Source organism: Microtus ochrogaster, chromosome 16 (assembly GCF_000317375.1).
Source record: "Microtus ochrogaster isolate Prairie Vole_2 chromosome 16, MicOch1.0, whole genome shotgun sequence".
Lineage (NCBI taxonomy): Eukaryota > Metazoa > Chordata > Mammalia > Rodentia > Cricetidae > Microtus > Microtus ochrogaster.
The window spans coordinates 46565598-46585092 of NC_022018.1; positions in this window are offsets into that span (position 1 = coordinate 46565598).

Here is a 19495-nt window from a genome sequence, read left to right on the forward strand (position 1 = left end):
CCTGTCCTGGAACTAGCTTTTGTAGACCAGGCTGGTCTCGAACTCACAGAGATCCGCCTGCCTCTGCCTCCCTAGTGCTGGGATTAAAGGCGTGCGCCACCACCGCCCGGCTAACCAAACTCTTCTTAATGAGGCTATAGTTAACGCAATATCCTAACCACACAAAGATGCCACAAAGAAACAAAATTACAGACCAATCTTCCTCATGAACATTGATGCAAAAATATTCAATAAAATACTGGAAAACAGAATCCAAGGACACATAAAAAAGATCATCCACCATGATCAAGTAGGCTTCTTCCCAGAGATGCAAGGGTGGTTCAACATATGGAAATCTGTCAATGTAATCCACCATATAAACAAACTGAAATAAAAAAAAATGACCATCTTATTAGATGCTGACAAAGCTTTTGAAAAATCGAAGACTCCTTCGTGATAAAGGTCTTGGAGAGATCTGGGATACAAGGAAGGCACCTAAACATAATGAAAGCAATACACAGCAAGCCAATAGGAGGGACTATATAAGCAAGTTGGTGGTGGTGGGGTCAAGATCATTATGGGGAAACCCAACAGAGACAGCTGACCCAGGCTCATGGAAGCTCATGGACTCTAGACTAACAGCTACAGAGCCTGCATGGGACTAACCTAGGTCCGCATGAGCCAAACCTAGGCCCTCTACCTGTGTGTGATAGTTGTATAGCTTGGTCTGTTTGTGGGACCCCTAGCGGTGGGGCCAGGATCTGGTCCTAGCACATGAGCTGGCTTTTTGGAGCCCATTCCCTATGGTGGTATGCCTAGCTCAAACTTGATGCAGTGGGGATAGGAGCTTGGTCCTGCCTCACCTTGATATTGCCTTGCTTTGTTGACTCCCATGGGAGGCCTTCCCCTTTCTGAGGAGTGAAAGTGAGAAGATAGAAAAGAGATGGGGGAGGGCATGGGAGAAGGGGAGGGCATGGGAGAAGGGGAGGGCATGGGAGAAGGGGAGGGGGACTGTTGTTGCTATGTAAAATAAATTTAACAAACATTTAATAAAAAAGGATGCTTGAAAGCCAACATGATCAGACGGCATTTTGAAATCCCAAAGGAAGCGTGAACAGGTAATATTTTACCTGGAAAACTGGATCCAAACCACTTATTTGTTGTGTAATTAAATCATTAACTTAAACCAAATAGTGACTGGAGAAACAAATTTAATCAATAGGTTTATGAAGCTATCGATTCAATTAATTGTTCACATAATGTATGTTGAATAAGCATTGCAAAAAAAATTGACACATACCTACTATGATGTCCTACACTACAAAAAAAAATGTGCAACCGATTTTAGAATGGGTCCTGTCACATAGCAACAGTGCCCGACAAATATGCAGGAAGGGTAGCTGAGTGATGAATAAATGGATGTTATACCAACTCAGATGTCAAAGCAAAACTGACATTTAGAGTTCCTATGCAATTTGTTTTATCCATCATGAACGTCAAGGAAGAGAGATAAGAGGTTGACTCAAATGCTACAGCCAAACACGACTTGCATGTGGCAGATGATGTGTGATAAAGTATCAAACATGCTGTAAGAGTACATCCAAAGGCATGACAATTGTTTCTGGACGCCGCTCATGCCAGCCAAACATGTTAGAAGCAGCTCTTACTTGGCAAAGCACTTGCTGTGGCAAGTTGCTATCTGCTGCTTAAGCTTAGCAAGAAGCACATTCCTGGGGGTGGGGAAGCCCACCCTTGTCTCACACTCAAGTGTGTTTATGTCCTCCCAAACCACCTGTCCCAGGTCAGGTTGGCCCCCAGGTTTGAAACAGGGAGAGGGGAGAACAGCAAGCAGCGAAAGGTGTTGAAAATACTGTGCTCTTGAGAATAGAAAGGTACCTGTTGTTTATCTTATGATTTTAAAAAAAATGCCTGCAATGGGAAAGAGAAGCTACCATTGCATCAGTGGAGAGGCTCTCAGTCCTGAAGTCCAGAAGGATTCTGGCTTCTCCTCCCATCAGTTTCTGCTGGATATTTGTAAGCCCCAGATTTGATGACACCGTCTTTGTTTGCATTCTTAAGTTACCCCAGTCCTTCCTTCTAGATGCATAAATGCCCGACTTTAAAATGTGCTATCTGCCTGCTGCTCATATCTACCTACTACCTGCTATTCCTTCTCTGCCTTGCTGTGTGCTTAATAAACTCATTTGTTTGAAACAAAAAAAAATGTAACTATGGCTATGGAGATCATTTTGAGGACTCTACAGACATATTGTAAGTATGAAGACTTGAGTTTGGATCCCTCCAACTCACATAGAAAGTTAGGTGTGGTAGATTGATCCTGTAATGCCAGTGATGGTGGGAAGCAAGAAGCCTTATTTGGTGAAAGAAGAATAACCTAGGCAAAATATCATCAAGGAACAGCAACTTGAGTCTTCCTGGAGCAAGCAATACTTAATGAAGACAACATATACTGTACATTGAATTTAGACTGTCCCACCAAATGCCCATTTGTTCAACAGCCCAGTGAGGCTACCACCAGTGCCAGAGACTTAAAGATGTGGGATCTACTAGGTCTTTGAGGGCATGCTCTTGAAGGGGCTTCTGTTACCTCATGTCTTCCTCTTCTCTTACCTCCTAGTCATCAGGGGAGCCAGTTTTCTCCACTGCTACAGCCCTATGTACTCATTAGAGGCCAAAAGCAACGGGCTGATCTAGTTTTGGACTAAAACTTCTGAAACTATGAGTCATAGTTGGCATTTTCTCTTTATAAGCTGACTAGCTCGGGTGTTTGTTGCAAAGCTGACAAGCACGGGATGTAATGGCACTACTGAAAGAGAAGTGGGGACCATGTGTATCCCCTTAAGATGTCTGAGCTAATTCATACAGAATAAGGAATCATCAAAGACCACTGTTGCCCAAGACAGCAAAAGCGTGTGTTTTGAAGATTTTCAGGCTGACTAGCAGATAACTAAGAAGAAACACATTTTTGAATGACTAAGCTTGTGTTTAGAAGCTGTGGTTAAAGGCAGTCATCATGACCTGGGGAAGATGACCTGTTGCTGAATTCTAGCATGCAAACTATTTGTCTCAACAGCTGAGTGCTCAGAACTTAGTGTCTTCTTCAAAACTGCAAGCATATTCATCCCTCACCAGATGGCTACATGTTTTCCTTTTCTATTGATATTTTAATTGTCATTTTTCCCCAAATTTTACTTCTCTGGATGAAGTCTAAATGGTCACTCTTCTGGTTCTAAGGGATAATTTTTCAGGTGACAGAGCACAAAGGGTCGCTATAGTTTATAGTTTGAAACAATGCCAAGGAGGTCCACAAAAAACTAACCCCAAGTCATGCAAGACACGGAGGCTATGGGGAGAGCTCAGGTCTTCTCAATTACACACAGACCCTTTTTCCATGCTGGTAGCATCAGCAACATTTAAAGCTGTTTTGTCTTTGGTAAAATAATTCCTTGAGAAACAGAGTATAGCTTTCTCAGTATCCAATAGATTAAACTGGTGTCTACCTTTAAAAAGAGAAAAAAAAAGAAACTGAGTAGGAACTGAAGGAAAATGCTCACATAATAAAGTGCTTGCTATTCAAGCATGAGAACCCTGGCATCCGTGTTAATGTCCAAGCATGGCAGATGTGCCTATAATCCCAGCACTGGGAAGGCAGGACAAGAAGATCCTTTGACTTCCTAGCCAGTCAATCTATCTGAAATGAGAGCTCCGGGTTCAATGAGAGATCCTGACTCAAAGAATAGGGTAGAGAACATTGAAAAAGACACCTCTGACCTCCACAAATACATGCACACACTTACATGCATACCCACACACATACACTCACAGCATGCACACACATGTGCATGTGTGTGGCACATGCACACACACACACTGTAATAAACATTTTTATAGTAACAATTTTGCAAAACTTCCTTATCTTTGGTGAATTCTGTGCAGTCATGATTAGCAGGTCTTTTTATGTACTTGGAATATACAAAATATGACCAAATAGATATTATTTCTCTCAACTTTTCAATGACAACATTCCTCACGAAGTAATCCATTCAAGATCTGAATGACAACATAACCATTAAATTATCCCTCCAGAATAAGAATGTACAGAAAATGCCAGAACACAATTATGGGGATACTGTTACATGTGAGAGCTGAGACCTCTCAGCATGCAGTCTTGTTTACCATGGAAAAAACTTGAGAGGCAGATCCCACATTAATGACTAAGGGTGACGGATTTCAGGCAAATTAATGATGAATTCAACTTGATTGGTGTGATGCTGTCCTAGCATCCCTGAGAAGGCCAGCATTCAGGAGGGTCAGCATGGGGGTTCTAGTGACCACTACCGGTCTATTAAAATAAAGAGAGCAAAAATGGTCCAGTTGTAGGGACAGAAAGAATACAAGACATGCATGAGGAAGAAAAGTTAACTGGATTTAGCCTTTTGCCGGATGACTCTGGGTATAGATGATGCAGAAAATTCAAGATGACGCCTCTCTGAGTTAGGTCTCCTGGATGACGCGTCTTCCTAACACAGGAGAAAGAACAACCTTGAAACGCATGACAACAACAAAACCAGTCCCTCCTCATCACTCACTGCAGTAAACTGTGTCACCCTGTCCTAAGTGAGCCCAATTCTGAACATGAAATGAATTAGGGAGGTCGAAGACCAAGCAGGTCAGCATCCTCCCCATTGCCAGACATCAAGGAATATATGCATCTGTCATGTGAAAGAGGCCAGTGGTTTTGACTCAAATATAAGGGTCATGAAGATAAAAGCTTAATAGTAGGTGAGTGTCAGATGGTGTTAGGTACTGTTACTGAGGCCTTTGTCCATTTCATTACCATACCAGCCATATGAGGTAGGAATTGCCATTAATTGTTTTTAATAAAAGAATTGACTTATGACAGTCATGTAGCTTCTTAGTAGCTGTGCACGAATACAAAGACAACTGTTTTCATTCCTAAGCCTTTAGGTCAAAGACACAAAGGAAAGGGCTATGGTGAAAACCTAGGCCACACTCAAGTCCCGTTGGGAGGCTCTAAAAGGGCATCCAGTTACATCTACACCCATGCAGTGATGTTGGACAACCAAACAGCATGTCCTGCAGGGAACTGAGGCTAGAATTAAGTTTAAAAGTCCTTTCGCATGATTTTAAATGAGAAATTTTAGCTCCATGACTCTCAGCTTTTTTTCTTCCCATTGTCCGTCCGTGCGTGTGTGTGTGTGTGTGTGTGTGTGTGTGTAATACCACCTGAGAAGATTTCCTAAGAACGAAATAAAATGAGTTTTACTGGAGAGTGTCACACACAGGGAGAACATCCTAAAAGTCTGTTGTGCGCCCTACTCACACCAGCTGAAAATAATCTATTCACTTCGAAAAGTAGCCACAACCACAAACCACCAAGGAACAGATGAGGCAAGGGTGGAAGTTGGACCCTGTGTGTCTTTGCGAAAAGAATGTGTTTGCACAAGAAAGTGAAGGGGGCAGTGATTCGTATCCATCCCTTTGTAGGAGTGAGCATTTTATTTTGCCTGTGTTCTACAGGGGTTGATGACGTGTTCTCTCTCAGGCCGGTACGATGTGCTATTGCTGACATAATGTCTTTCGAAGGCTCTACCTGGCAGTAAACATCTGCAGCTATTCTGCATCCCCTTGTTACTGGGAAAGTTATTGCTATCGTTCACATTTTAAGACCTTGAGTTTTCTAGCTGTGCAGATTTTCTCCATTTTAAGTGCAGTTGTATACAACTGAAAGGAAAACATCTCATCCCAAGAAACGAAGCTCTACTTGCTTTTATTGAAGAGATGGTTTTATCCCTCAAGGACAGAGAGACTGCTTTCCAGTTCTTCATGCCATCCAAGGGTAGCCAATGCACTGAGGAGCGTTTAACAAGTATAAACAAGGAGCTACTGAGTACCAGACGTCTATAAAACATTTCACAAGAATCAGTCAGCTCGTGGAACAATCTGGATATCAGCACAATAGTCTGGCTTGGGCATTTATGGGAAGGGGTGGCTCTTATTGAGATTGATATGTTGCTACAGCTTCAGGGATAATAAAGAAATCTCCAACTCTTGAGCTCTTGTTTTACATGGCGAGAGGAGCCTGATAGCAAACCAGCTTGAGAAGTTCTGCAGAATTATATAAATACATGGCTCAACTCTTCTTGCTTAGAGAAATTGGACATGTGTCTGATTAAATTATAACTCAGTAGAAGTTGTGCTGTAGGACCAGTCAATACTTTGTCTTCTTGACTTGATTTTTAAGACGAGGCATAAAATTCACACTGCCTGCCCTATAATTTAGGCATTAATCTTTGACTTGGCATTCTGGCTACACCTACACAGAGCCTTTCAGCCTCACAAAATGCCACTGTTCCAGAGTTCAGCAAATTTAGGCACACAGATCTGTATTGCTAGAAGAAAAAAAAAAAACTGCGCCCGCTCTCTTCCCTCTTCTTTCTGTAGGGTGAGTTTCACCCTAGTGCTCTCCGCTCTCTTTAAAATGACACTGTTATGTGTATTCTAGGTTAATTGAGAGGCTTGCAGAAGTTTAATAAGAACTTCCACTCTCCTAAAGGCTGCAGGAGCCTTTATGTTGATGATGCCTCTAGAAACTGTCTTCACACTAGCCTGCTGCACATCAACTGAGCCTACTGTTGTTAATACATTTCTCAGCATTATGTGCTCATTATATTAACAAAATCCTGATTATATCTGAATTCAATTGAGATTTCTGCTTCCCCTTAGGATTGCTCAGCGCAATGAATCTTTCTGCAGCTATGCATTAGACTCACCTGGGGGATTTTTATATTACTAATGCTTAAAAGCCTCACCCCAGAAACAAAAAAAAAATGAGTCACAGTCTTCTGGGGTAGAGTCTGAGTTTAGCGCAGTCTCAAAATTAAAGTGCTCTCAAGGTACGGCTGGGGTTTAAGCTACTATTTAGTTCTTTAGAATGTACTCACGTTTGCCTGGATCTGCCTCATTCTCTCCGGAGGAAGCCACATGCTCAACACAATGGCAAGACTGCAGTCAGCTGCAGCCTACAAGTCAGGCTTTTCTGTTTTAACAGTTGTGAATCATTAAGATAGAGACGCTAATTTGCCATGGGTCTAGGGGTCTGCTCTTCTAATATGCCTCCAGCTAATGCCGGCGCTGTTCTGTGGGCCACTTGGAGCTGGAAGGATATCAAATATTGATTATTCTACTTGATCTTAACTCTATCTATAACCTGGAATCCTGAGAAATGATGATACCTGGGCCTAACTCATGAGAAAATTAAGCTGGACTCTTTGAAAGTAATCAGAGACTCTCCATCTAAATTTTGAAAGAGCTCCTTAGGAAAGTCTTCTATGCCATAAGGAGGGGAGCAACACAGTGTCCTTGCCTGCCTTATGGCCAAAGCAATGGTGAGAACATGCTTAGCTACAGCATAATGCAAGCCTTGAATGTTCACACCACCTTAAACTGGGCGCTCTTGGATCTGGAATGTCTGGAGTGAAGTTCTTCACTTGTAACCCTCTTCCAGGTGAAACCCTGACGCTCCATGGACCACGTGAAGTCAAGTCCTCCTTGTTTACACTGATTTCATAACAAAAAAAAATATCTTTTAGTAATGTGAGTGCAGATGCCTAAGAAATCAAAAACAAATTGTCTGCTCTTCTGGAGATATGGGCAATTGGGAGATACATAACATGGATGCTAGGACCTGAACTTCAGTCCTCTGCAAGAGCAGTAAACCACTTAACTACTGAGCCATTTCGCCAACTCTCTCCATTTGCTTTTACAAGATTACAACTCGAGGCATGGTGATGCAGCCTGTGGGAGGAAGGTCATCCTGGGCTACATGGCAACTTTGAGCCAGCTTGGGCTACAGGAGCCCACATCTCAAGAAAACAAGCATACTGAAGCAAGAACCAGGCAAGAGATTTTGATTTTCATGGAGAGAGGTCTGGTGGTTTTGTCTCTGGCTGTACTGATTATCCTGAACTCTTGATCACTTTATCCAGGAGAGAATTCTTCATAGCACCATAGCTTCCTGTCTTCTTCCTTAATGCCTTCTTTCCATGGCTTCTATTTCATCTCAAGGCCTCCTCCATGGCTCTGAATCCATCCTCTCTTCTAAAGTTGTGCTTCCTCCCAAGGACTATCTGCTCATTCCAATTTCTCTCCACACACTGAGTATATGGTGGACCAGTCTGACTCCATCTTAAGATTCGAGGCTGTCTTGCTAGGTCAAAATAAATTCATTCCTGTTTTCTGTAAAACTTAACTTTGAGCACGTGTTGGTCCATTTTCTGGAATCTGACACCTTATGAAATTTGTCTCACTCCCTGCTCATATCCCTATATCTGCCCTGATAAGATGTCCTTCCTGCTCAATAATTTTAAGATGTTCAGCCAAGTTCCTATGGAACCGAAATTCATCTGAAAATTCCCCAATCCTTAAAAATTCCCAAGTTTTGCAGTTTGGAGGGCTATAAAAACCCTACTTCTCCTATGTTTGAGAGGACTGGCCTCTCAAATTCTGCATTTAAAGAGAGGCAGTCACCAAACAAGCTATATTGTATACATGTAGTAACGTTTGCTATAAATTAGGCCATTTTGGGTAGTGGTCCCTACTCTCATTCAGTGGGATTAGCATATAGTCATTCTTATTGCTTCAAGTTCCAGATATGATGGTGGGGGGTCCACACCTCTAAGTGTGACCTCTCACTTTACAAACACGGTTCCTACTCACTTTTAAACATCTATGCTTGATGTTTCCAAGACACTGACATTCAAAATTATTCAAGCCGAACTCATTTCCTGTCTCCTTCTTGCATTTTGTCTGGACTTTTCCATTACTTCCCTGAAGATGTTGTAACCTCAGTGAAGAAAGCCAACATGTGACTGCCTTCAGTGTGTCTATCTTCATTCTGTTCTTCCAGCACGGGCCTGTTCTACACCGGAGCCCTTCCAAACTCCTGACCCTGCCTGAGGTCAGCTGGCCTCCTCCTGGTTCTCACACCTTTTTCTGCTGCCTCCTCTGTCTGACTCTCTTTCATTACCCTTGAGAAACTTCCTGCTAGCTCCTTCAAAACCCCACCTGCTGTTCAGACTTCTTAAATTCCAGCATGAATTGACCAAAACCCCTGCCTGGACCCATTGCCAAAGCACTTTAACTTTTACATTGGAATTATGTGTTCTCTAATCTTCTATTTCAACAAACCTAGAACTGCTGTGCCTCTCTGTGCCTCCTCCTCCTTCCCCCTACCTCCCACTGCCTCCCCTTTCCCTAGAAGAACTCAGGGTTTTCAGCTGATACCTTTTTTTAGCACGGTTCAATGAGATTTCAAATGGCGTGTCCCGAATGGTCACTCACACGGCCTTCTTTGACTTGCCAAACAAATCCAGCTTTATTTGCTTCATTCTCTTGTTCAATAAACATTTATTTGTTTAAGCGCAAATGGCTTGCTTTGCTTCCCTAGAGACTGACAGAGTTAAAAGATGTTGATTTAGCAAATAAAAAAAAAGAAAGAAACCAAATACTTGTGTATTAGGTAGGATTCAAATGTACAAATTAATTTTTTTGTAGCGTGACACTGTAGCTTGTCCCACCGTATCTTTAATCCACAATTCAATCACCAAACAAAAACCATAAGTGCATTCCATTACAAAATGCAATATCGGTCTAAACAGGTGGGGTGGTTTCAAGGGTAACATTATTGACTCATGCAGAGCTCTGCAACCATTGATGTTTGAACAAAGCCAAAGTTTCAAGCTAGGATGTTGAAGTGAAACCGGAAGCTATGGTTAAAAGAACAAATAGAATTGACAATCCAAATGTGTCAACAGCCAGGAAGACTGACATCAACAGAGTTCAGGAGCTATTACTTTTTTATTCCAAAGGTGAGTAGGTGTTTTAAATGTTTAAATACTTGGTTTTTTACACACACACACACACACACACACTTATTTTAACATGGAAAGAAATTCTTTACCAAGATTAATACCATTGTTGTTCTGGTAAATTTTAAATGGTGCTGATAGCTAAAAGACACAAGTCTCCAGAAAGGCACAGTTATCTGCAAGAAAGATTGTGATTTGGGGATTATGACTATGTCTGTGGATCTGGTGGTGACAGTCTACAGAGCTGACTGCCATGGAGTTTGCCACAGCCATGCTATATAGGAACCATCTGGCAACTGTCTACTTGCTGGTGTTGGAAGGACATCCAAGAGGATTGTGAAGAACATGGAAGAACAGATAAGTTTAGTCTCTGAGCAACAAAGTGCAGCTATTCCCAGACATGTTCATCCTCATCCATCACCCTGTATAAGGTTGTAGGTGTTATTATCTTTGCGATGGATTTGTGAGCCCAGGACAGAATAGGCAGATTGATTTGTGGAATAATTCACTTCTGCCAATGACGAAAGAACAGGCCACAAAATTCCTCTTGGAGCAGTTTCTCCTTCCAGCCTGGTTGCCCCTAGGGCACTGGGCTGGCTGCTGCTGTAGAACACACATGATTATCAGATTGTTAGTCTGTGGGCATTTGAAGCTTGTGAGTTCTTTCAGTGCAGGAATTTTATTTTTAATCTTTTTTACAATGTTTAGAGCCTTGCCAGCGCCTGATGCTTTTTATAACCCAAAGTCGTTCAATACTTAGACTTTTATATTATTTACCCTAGTAATTGTTCAATAGTTAGCAAATAAATTCTTTATCAAATACTTCATCCTTTTACCTTCTTTGCCAGGGATGAACTGTCCAAGAGGAAAGTTAATGTTTATTTCATGACTTTCATGTTTTGTATCAATGAATTGTTGAGGTAGTTGATTAGTTAGTTACTGCCTTGATACTATAGGGATTCTCCCAGTATGTTTCAACCACTCAATCTTTATAGAGGCCAAATAATAATAATTCTATGCCTTCTAATAAGTCAATTGAAGTTTTTGAGATATTTTGAATATGAGAATGTTAGCTCTTAAATTCAGACTAAAAGTCTAGACGACAATAATCAAAATCAGATTGGACTTGATAGGGGACACCAAACAGAAAGCAGAGGATGAAAGGGCTTAAGTCCTCTCTTTCCAGACACCCTTTTAGACACAGGACTACCAGGAGTCAACTTCCTCTGGCACAAATGGCATGATCAATAGTCCGTAACACCTTAGTAGGCCAGGAATGTAAAGTTTTGAAGAGGAGACAGTTGAAATACCGCCATGGAAAATCAGCAAGCTGTATGTAACTCACTAGAAGCCCTGGCCTCCCACAGCTGGATGAAAATAAACATCATCCAACACTGCTCTTTCAGTAGATGACCAAGCTCCACAAGTTCTCGTAACAAATTGTAAGGTTAAAGAAGAATCAACAACAAAGGCTTGAAGCTGAATGGTGAGTGGATAACAGTAAAGCTGTTCTTTATAATTTCCTGAACCAAAGCTAACGGAACTAGGAGGTAAACTGATGAAAACCAATGTAGTTAGTTATTGTCCTTCCTATCTTAGATACACCCCAAGTTATAGGCCACCCAGAACTGACTCCAAGGCTAAAACAAACAAAAAATTAATGGTGTATGTGTATGTGTGTGTGTGTGTGTGTGACCTTTTCAGTAGGCAAGGAATAAAGTAGTCTTTCTGTTTCTGCCACCTGGAGAGAAGAACAATTTACTTCCCCTTCATCTCCCAGCATCTGGTTCTTTCTCATTTCCTGTTCTACCCACCTTGACTTCCAGGGTACATGGTTTTTATCTGAGGCTATTAAAAGTACAGCTTTCTCCCTTCCTCCTCCTTTTCTTCTGACTGTAGCTATTGTCCTTGAGTTCCTATCTGAATGCATCTTTACTTTCTTTATCATCATGAACAAGACCTGCAGAAGGGAACTCTATGCCCTGGAGACAGATTCAACCATAGTGCTGTTAATGGCATTGTCTAGGGGATGATGTGAGATGTCTCTAACACCACTGAATATTCTGTTTCAACAACAGTTCTTTCCAGACACAACAATGTCATGTAACCATCCCGAAGAAACATTTTCACTTTCTGATGTATGGTTCAGTAATATTTTAGCTTCATGGCCACTATAATTTAGATTTTAAAAATCTCAAAAATGTGGGGAAAATGTATTTTTTGTTGTTACTTCCTAGGCAAAATATTTCAATTTTCATAGGATATGCCACTAATGGATGTATTATTTTACCTTGGCTATTGTACCAAAGCCAGTTTAACTCCTGGTATTTGTGTTCAGCTCAACTTGTTGCTGTTAAACGTAATTAAAGCAAGGATTGCTGCACGCCCTATACAGAAGCTTGACAGTAGATGATACATATTTTAGAATTAAGAAACACATGATGCTGGCATCACTACTTTCAAAGGAAGTAAAACACTATTGAGTCGGCTGAGTCTTCAGAACTCAACCTTCCAGTGTCTCAGGATTTAGCTGTAAGAATGACACAGAAAGTAGACATTACAATCAACTAGGCATTACATTTTTCTTTAGCTTTTCAAATATTTTACAGGACAGTAAAGGAAATCTGTGGTTGATAAGTAAGCATACCAAAGATCCTCACTGTCACCAATGCTGGGCTTGCTTTTAGGAGATACATCTGTCTTTGAGTCATTTGTTTCTGTAAGCAGCCCTCATTTGCTTTCCTGTAAGTAACCCCAATTAAACTCATTCATTCATCATGTTGGACTTTGGTGGTGTCCGTATTCTGGTCTGTCATCAGCTCCATGTGTGTACAGAGTGGATGTCTGTTCCTGTCTCCCCAGGAATACTGCTATAAAACATCTCAAAAAATAAAAATGGAAGTGTTACAAAGGCAAAAAGAAACCAACAAAAAACAAATGGAAGGTAAACATGGAGATATTGGAAAGGAGTAGAAGAGAATGGCCAAAAAAAAAATAGAAGTGAAGGAAAATGCCATAATGAAAGCCCTTACTTCATAAGCTAATTTGAAACATAAATAAAAGAAAATTTTATTCAAAAAACACAAAACAAAATGTAGTTACTGTTACTCAGCAATTCAACTTGGGTCTAGTCTCCAAACAAATGGGTCTCAAACAAACTTCAAAAGGAAAAGCACTATCTCTTTGAGATACAAAATTTAATATATATCTATGCCTATGCTCTCAGCAATATTGTTGATAATAAAGGTAAAAGCAACTCATGTCTATGATTGAATGGGGGGATGGATGGATGGATGGATGGATGGATGGATGGATGGCTAGAAGGATAGAAAAACACTGGAATACTATTCAGCCTTAAAACTGAAGGAAGGTCAGGTGGTGGTGGCTCATGCCTTTAATTCCAGCACTTGGGAGGCAAAGGCTGGGTGGATATCAGTGAGTTCAAGGCCAGCCTGGTCTACACAGTGAGTTCCAGGTCAGCAAAGACTGTTACACGGAGAAACTCTGTCTCGAGAAACAAACAAACGAAAAACTGAAGGAAACTGACATACACTATAGCATGATGATCCTTCAGAAGATTGCACCATGAAGCTGAGGGTGCCATGTGATATAGTGATAAGATACCCTGGCTCCCATTTCTAAAACTGACAAGAAGAAAAGAAACATCACACTAAGTAAAATAAACCAATTCTAATAGAGCAAATATTGTATGGCTTCACTTATATGGAATACTCAGAGAAACCAAAGTCAGCCTCAGCCAAGCACTGGAGGCAGGATCAGGAAAATTCCAATTTTGTAAGGTGAAAGTTCTAAAGAGAGAGAATTACAGAGGCAAGTGACTAGTCCATATTTTCTCACTACCTTACATTTTCTACAAAGAAACTCAAGCTATCATTACCTTCTAAATGATTTTCTCACTTGGAATTTTAGATTACACTTGACCAGGATGTAAACTGTCAATCCCTCGGCTTTCTACCTCTGAATCTCGGACTTCATTTTCTCACTCTTTAAAAAAAAAAGAAAGAAAGAAACAAAGAAAGAAACAAAGAAAGAAACAAAGAAAGAAACAAAGAAAGAAAGAAAGAAAGAAATGCTCCAAGAGATGCCAAAGCCACCACATCCTCCCTGAAGAGCAAGTAGTGCTGGTGACAGCCACAGGCACAGCTCTGAGCCTGTCAGCTTGAGAGGGTGTCGCTCCTGCCATGGCTCCCCATTGCAGCTTCCCTGGAGTGTGTCAGAAGCACTCATGTGTCTCTGTTGAGGCCCAGTGGGTGCTTCTTGGCTGTGTCTCCCCACATATGTTATCTTCATGGTGGCTGCTCCCAGCAAGGATTGTAACTCAAGGGAATCTCTTCGCAGATTTGTGTCTGGCTTTAAAACAAGGAGCTCTCAAATGTGTCAAATCAGAAAAGCAGACGGTGGCTCTATTTTGGAGGTACATTTTCCCTCTGGGCTTATGAAGGTGTCCCCTGAGAGGACTCCTCCTCCTGCATTCATCAGTTTGATGGCTTGCATATTGGAAAGCAAGCTGGTATCCTTTGGAAAACAGAGACATAGTTTACTGAGGTTCAGGTTGAATCCAGAGGGAGGGAGTCAGCAGAAGGCGGGGGAGGTACTGTTAATGTACACAGCATGTAGCATTAGTTGAATACTTTTGTTGGTTGCCATAGGAATGAGAAGACTTTTGATTTGAAATCACAGTTCCTCTGAAGCTATGTTTAAATTGCTATGCTGAATTTTTGCTATTTACCTCTACCAGCTTTGAAATCAAGGGCTCTCTAAAAAATACAGTTCAAATGTTTTCCCTATCAAAGGAGGTTGTACCAACCTCAAAAATGTCATTCCCAAGGCCTTAGCAGCTAAAGAACAGGGACGTCTCTCAATTGCTTTGCACTACCCGCTTCCCAAGCTAGTGAAGTACAATTGTTATGTTATTTGTCCTTCCAAGAAGAGTCGTGAGAGACACAAAAAAAGTGTGGAAGCGACAGTTACCCAGGCAAGGCAATTGTCATTATTGTGATGTGGACACACATTTAAAAATCAAGCAATTGGTTTGTAACAAATAACCTTTGACATTATTTTCAAGGTCACTTGTTTAAAATATGGTGGCCTAAATGTGTATTTATCCAACAACCTTCTAATACTCTGTTTCAAATTCAAATTTCTGGTACAAGAGTGCCAGCCTGTAAGTTTAACATTAAACACAATACCATATTTTATAGTGTCTCTTCCTCCCTTCACCCATTGCCAAGTAGATGTATTTTACACCTAACTTGAGAAGTATTAGAGATATTAAACACACCGAGGATCAGAAACTGTGCCCAAGGCCTTCCAAATGACATCTGAACTGCCACCCCCTGTCATGACTTGGTTATGAAGTGCCCACAGAAAGCACCATTCGTGGAAGGCATAATCCCCAGCGAGTGAATCCGGTCACTAAAAGGAGACTGATTCAGCCTGGACCTAATCCAGTGATGAATTGATAATTTAATTCGATTACTGAGCAGTGGTGGAAAGTGGGTGGGACCTGGTTGAGGGAAATTAGTCACCAGGGCCATGCCTCTGAATAGTACATCTTCTCCCTGGGTACCACTTCCTCCTCTTTCCCATCCTTTTTCTATTCTCTTCCTCCTCCTCTCTCTTTTTTTCATGTACCCCTTACACCTTCTCTCCTTTGACTATATGCCCCTGCCACCATGAGGATTTGCCTCCCCACGAGCCCACAACCACAGAGCCCACTGATACGAGTTGATACCTCTGAATATGTGAGCCAAAGAAAACATTTTCTTGTTTATGCCAGGTGTCTCGACACAAGGACAGAACAGTAACAGATCCATCGCCTCTGCCTTTGCTAGCTGAGAGCCTGGGTGTGCCTGATCATTTACAAATATAACCGTTTTTAATGTATGTCTTAAGAAGAGGTAAATTAAGAAAACCGGGCTTCAGCCAACTTTTAATCTCTTAAGAAAAATAATTGATCTACATATTTGTTGTGTTGCCAGCAGCTAGTACAGGATAAGGCACATAAGAAGTGAAAATCAACTTTAATTAAATCATGATGAATAAGCAAGCAGTGGCTGTGTGATAGAATGTTTGTTTAGCTGCAAAATTTCATTTGTTGAGACATTTTCTATAAAGCACCCACTATGCACCAAACAACTCCATATATTACACCATTTAAATTTGGCAAGGGATAAGATGAAGTTTGTAAAATTCAGCTGTAGTTCATTACTTGCTATTGAAAATTTCTCTCTGGAAATTTGCATAGTAAGAAGAATAGCAAATACTCTTTGGGTGAAAATATCTTTTTTTTCTTTATTGATTTTTGTTGAGCTCTACATTTTTCTTTGCTCCCCTCCATGCTGCTCCCCTCCCCTTCAACCCTCTCCCAAGGTCCCCCTGCTCCCAATTTACTCAGGAGATCTTGTCTTTTTTTTACTTCCCATGTAGATTAGATCTATGTATGTCTCTCTTAGGATCCTCATTGTTGTCTAAGTTCTGTGGAATTGTGATTTGTGGGCTGGTTTTCTTAGCTTTGTGTTTCTTAGCATGACTCTGGTGCTCCCTAATTTTGCATAAGCATCTAGGGGGAAAACGTGTTCTCTGTGAGGGAAATTAATTGCAGTGACTAAGGCTCGTCAGAGGTATACCACAAACCAGACACACATTAGAAGCTTAGCCTGTGTTCATTTGTTCAATATGTATATATACACAACTGACATTAGCACAAGTTAGAGATGCAAACAATATATGGTAAAAGTGAATTTCATTAGACTAGGAACCTGATTTGCAATTAAAATGATGGAGGTGATGTTTCATCTTATGTGGTAGATGAATGGAGTTTGGGTGGATGAGATGGAGTTCCTACCTTCCTAAGTCTTTATAGCCATTTGCTGTCTAAAAGGTATTCCCAAGCAATAATGAACCTCAGCACCGTCTATGTATCAGGCTCTGGATTATCTATATACATTATCAGGTGGGATTTTGATTTCTAATCCAATTAAGCATAGATTGAAGCTGTAGCTGTGACCCCCCCCCCTCAAGTTTGCTTGTTCTGCTGGTTATTTGTATTAGCTCCAGATTCCCAAGCCCATGTTTTTCACCACTTCACTGTATTGTCTCCTGAAAGATTGAATAAAACGTGTCTTTGGGGTTTTCTATGCAGCCATGAAGGTTTTGAGTCTATGAAAGACTTTTTTTCCCCTTTCAGGTGCTACTATTATTTATTAAAGATTAAATTCAATGAATACCAATAAAATTCCCATTTCTTCTGAAGTAAGCCCCACCTCTTCATGGCATTAACCACCAGATGAGAATAATAAAATAGTTAGATCTGGAATGATGAATTGGGAACCTAGTGTCTCCAAGGTCTTGGAGTAACAGATACTAAAGTTATTCAACTCAAAACAACAAGTCACATTCAGGACTCTTTCGTGGATAATAGTATTTGTTATATAGTGATGAGAATCCTATAGCCTTGCATGTATACACAGGGGAATTCTTACATATTAATGGTTAGACATAGAAACCCTGTTGTAGAATTAGACAGTTTGTTTAAATCCCAAAATGGGAGAAATAATCACTAAAGTTCCTTTGAAGTATTACTTTGATACCTTCATTCTCCCTGCCTCCCTGGAGTCTCTCACTGCTGGGATCAACATGATTTTCCTAATGTATATTGAAAGCTTAGGGCCCTGTAATCCCTGTGGGGTCTAGCAAAGTTGTGGCCCTTGGAGATCATTATTCTTTCTTCCTTCAATGTGTCTTTTGATGATTTTAAGTTTTTATATTGAACTTTAAGGACAGGAAAATGCAATTCAACTTGTGATTAGTTTTTAGTCCCCTCCAAGAGAACAGAAAGTAAACTTAAAATAGGCAGAGAATCCAGGGCCCTGTGATTTCATTTTAGCAGAAACAAAGTCAAGTATTGTGTGTACCCTAAAACTCACATTTCAAAGACTGTCACTGCTGACAGATCTGTCTCTTGATGTTCATTTCCATAACTTTAGAATTAGAGAGTAGGGAGATGTGGTCAATAGAGATGCTTGACAATCTCTCCTCTTCTCAACTCAGCATTTTTCCCATTTTCCTACTTTTAGACCAAGATTTAGAGACAGTGAACTAGATAGGATTTCTGGCTATATTTCTTTTCTGCAAAGCGAAGAGATTTGCATATCACAAGCAAGAAGAACAGAATCTATTTGGCAGAGGGAAAGGTGGCATTTGAACTCATGTTCTTTATGCTTTGAACTGAGTTTTCAGAGGGAAAGGGTTATTTTTAGAAGCAACAGCAAGAAGAGCCAATAGAACTTACCCTACTAAGCCCTAGTCTCCTCCATAACTGCAAAGCCAATTTCTCTGGCATGGTACTTCACAGTGCAGCCCTAAGAAAGGACTGGCCAAGGAAGACTCTTCAATATAAATGTCATTGAGGAAGATTTAAGACTCTCCCTCTGCACTGGACTGAGCTCCCAAGGTCCCAATGAGGAGCGGAAGGAGGGAGAAGATGAGCAAGGAAGTCAGGACCACGAGGGGTGCACCCACCCACAGAGACTGTGGGGCTGATCTATTGGGAGCTCACCAAGGCCAGCTGGACTGTGACTGAAAGAGCTTGGGATAAAACCGGACTCTCTGAATATGGCGAACAATGAGGGCTGATGGGAAGCCAAGGACAATGGCACGGGGTTTTGATCCTACTTAATGTTCTGGCTTTGTGGGAGCCTAGCCAGTTTGGATGTTCACCTTCCTAGACATGGAAGGAGGGGGGAGGACCTTGGACTTTCCACAGGGCAGGGAACCCTGACTGCTCTTTGGACTGGAGAGGGAGGGGGAGAGGAGTTGGGGGGAGAGGATGGGAGGAGGGGGAGGGAAATGGGAGGCTGAGAGGAGGGGGAAACTTTTTTTTTCCTTTTCTCAATTAAAAAAAAAGTAATAAAGCTTAAAAAAAAAAGGACTCTCCCTCTGGAGCTGGAGATGGCTCAGTGAATCACAATGGGTACTGCTCTTGCCAGGGACCAAGTCTGATTTCCGGTACTCTTATTGGGAAGCTCACAATCACCCATATCTCCAGCTCCAGGTGATATGACACCCTCTTTTTGCCTCCACTCATGTGTACTCGCAAATATGCACCCATGTACCCCACACTCACACCCACATCCACCACGTTTTAAGGAATAATAAAATCTGGGAGAAAAAAAAAAGAATCTGCGTCTGGATCATCCAGATATCTTCTAGCTGTGATCCTAATTGTGACGTTTACAGATTCAATGCTCTTTTCTGGCAGACAAATCCTAACACGTTATATAAGAGAAAGTCCTCCAAATATGGCCATGGGCCTGTGTGAAATAAAATTAAGCTCCTCCTCAATATAAGAGTTCTTTTTTTCTGTCTGTCTGAATTCCCTGCCTTTTTATTTTAGCTTCCAACTATTATCAAACCTTCCTCCAAAAACAGCAGTAGAAATTAATTTGCTCTTATGTAAAAATAACTGATGGTGGCGGAAAGTGTTTCTTATTCCAGGGAAATTTTCATATGAATAAAGCCTCAGATAAAATGTTTGTAGGACCATGCTATTTGATGACAGGCTGTTCTTCTTTATTGATTGA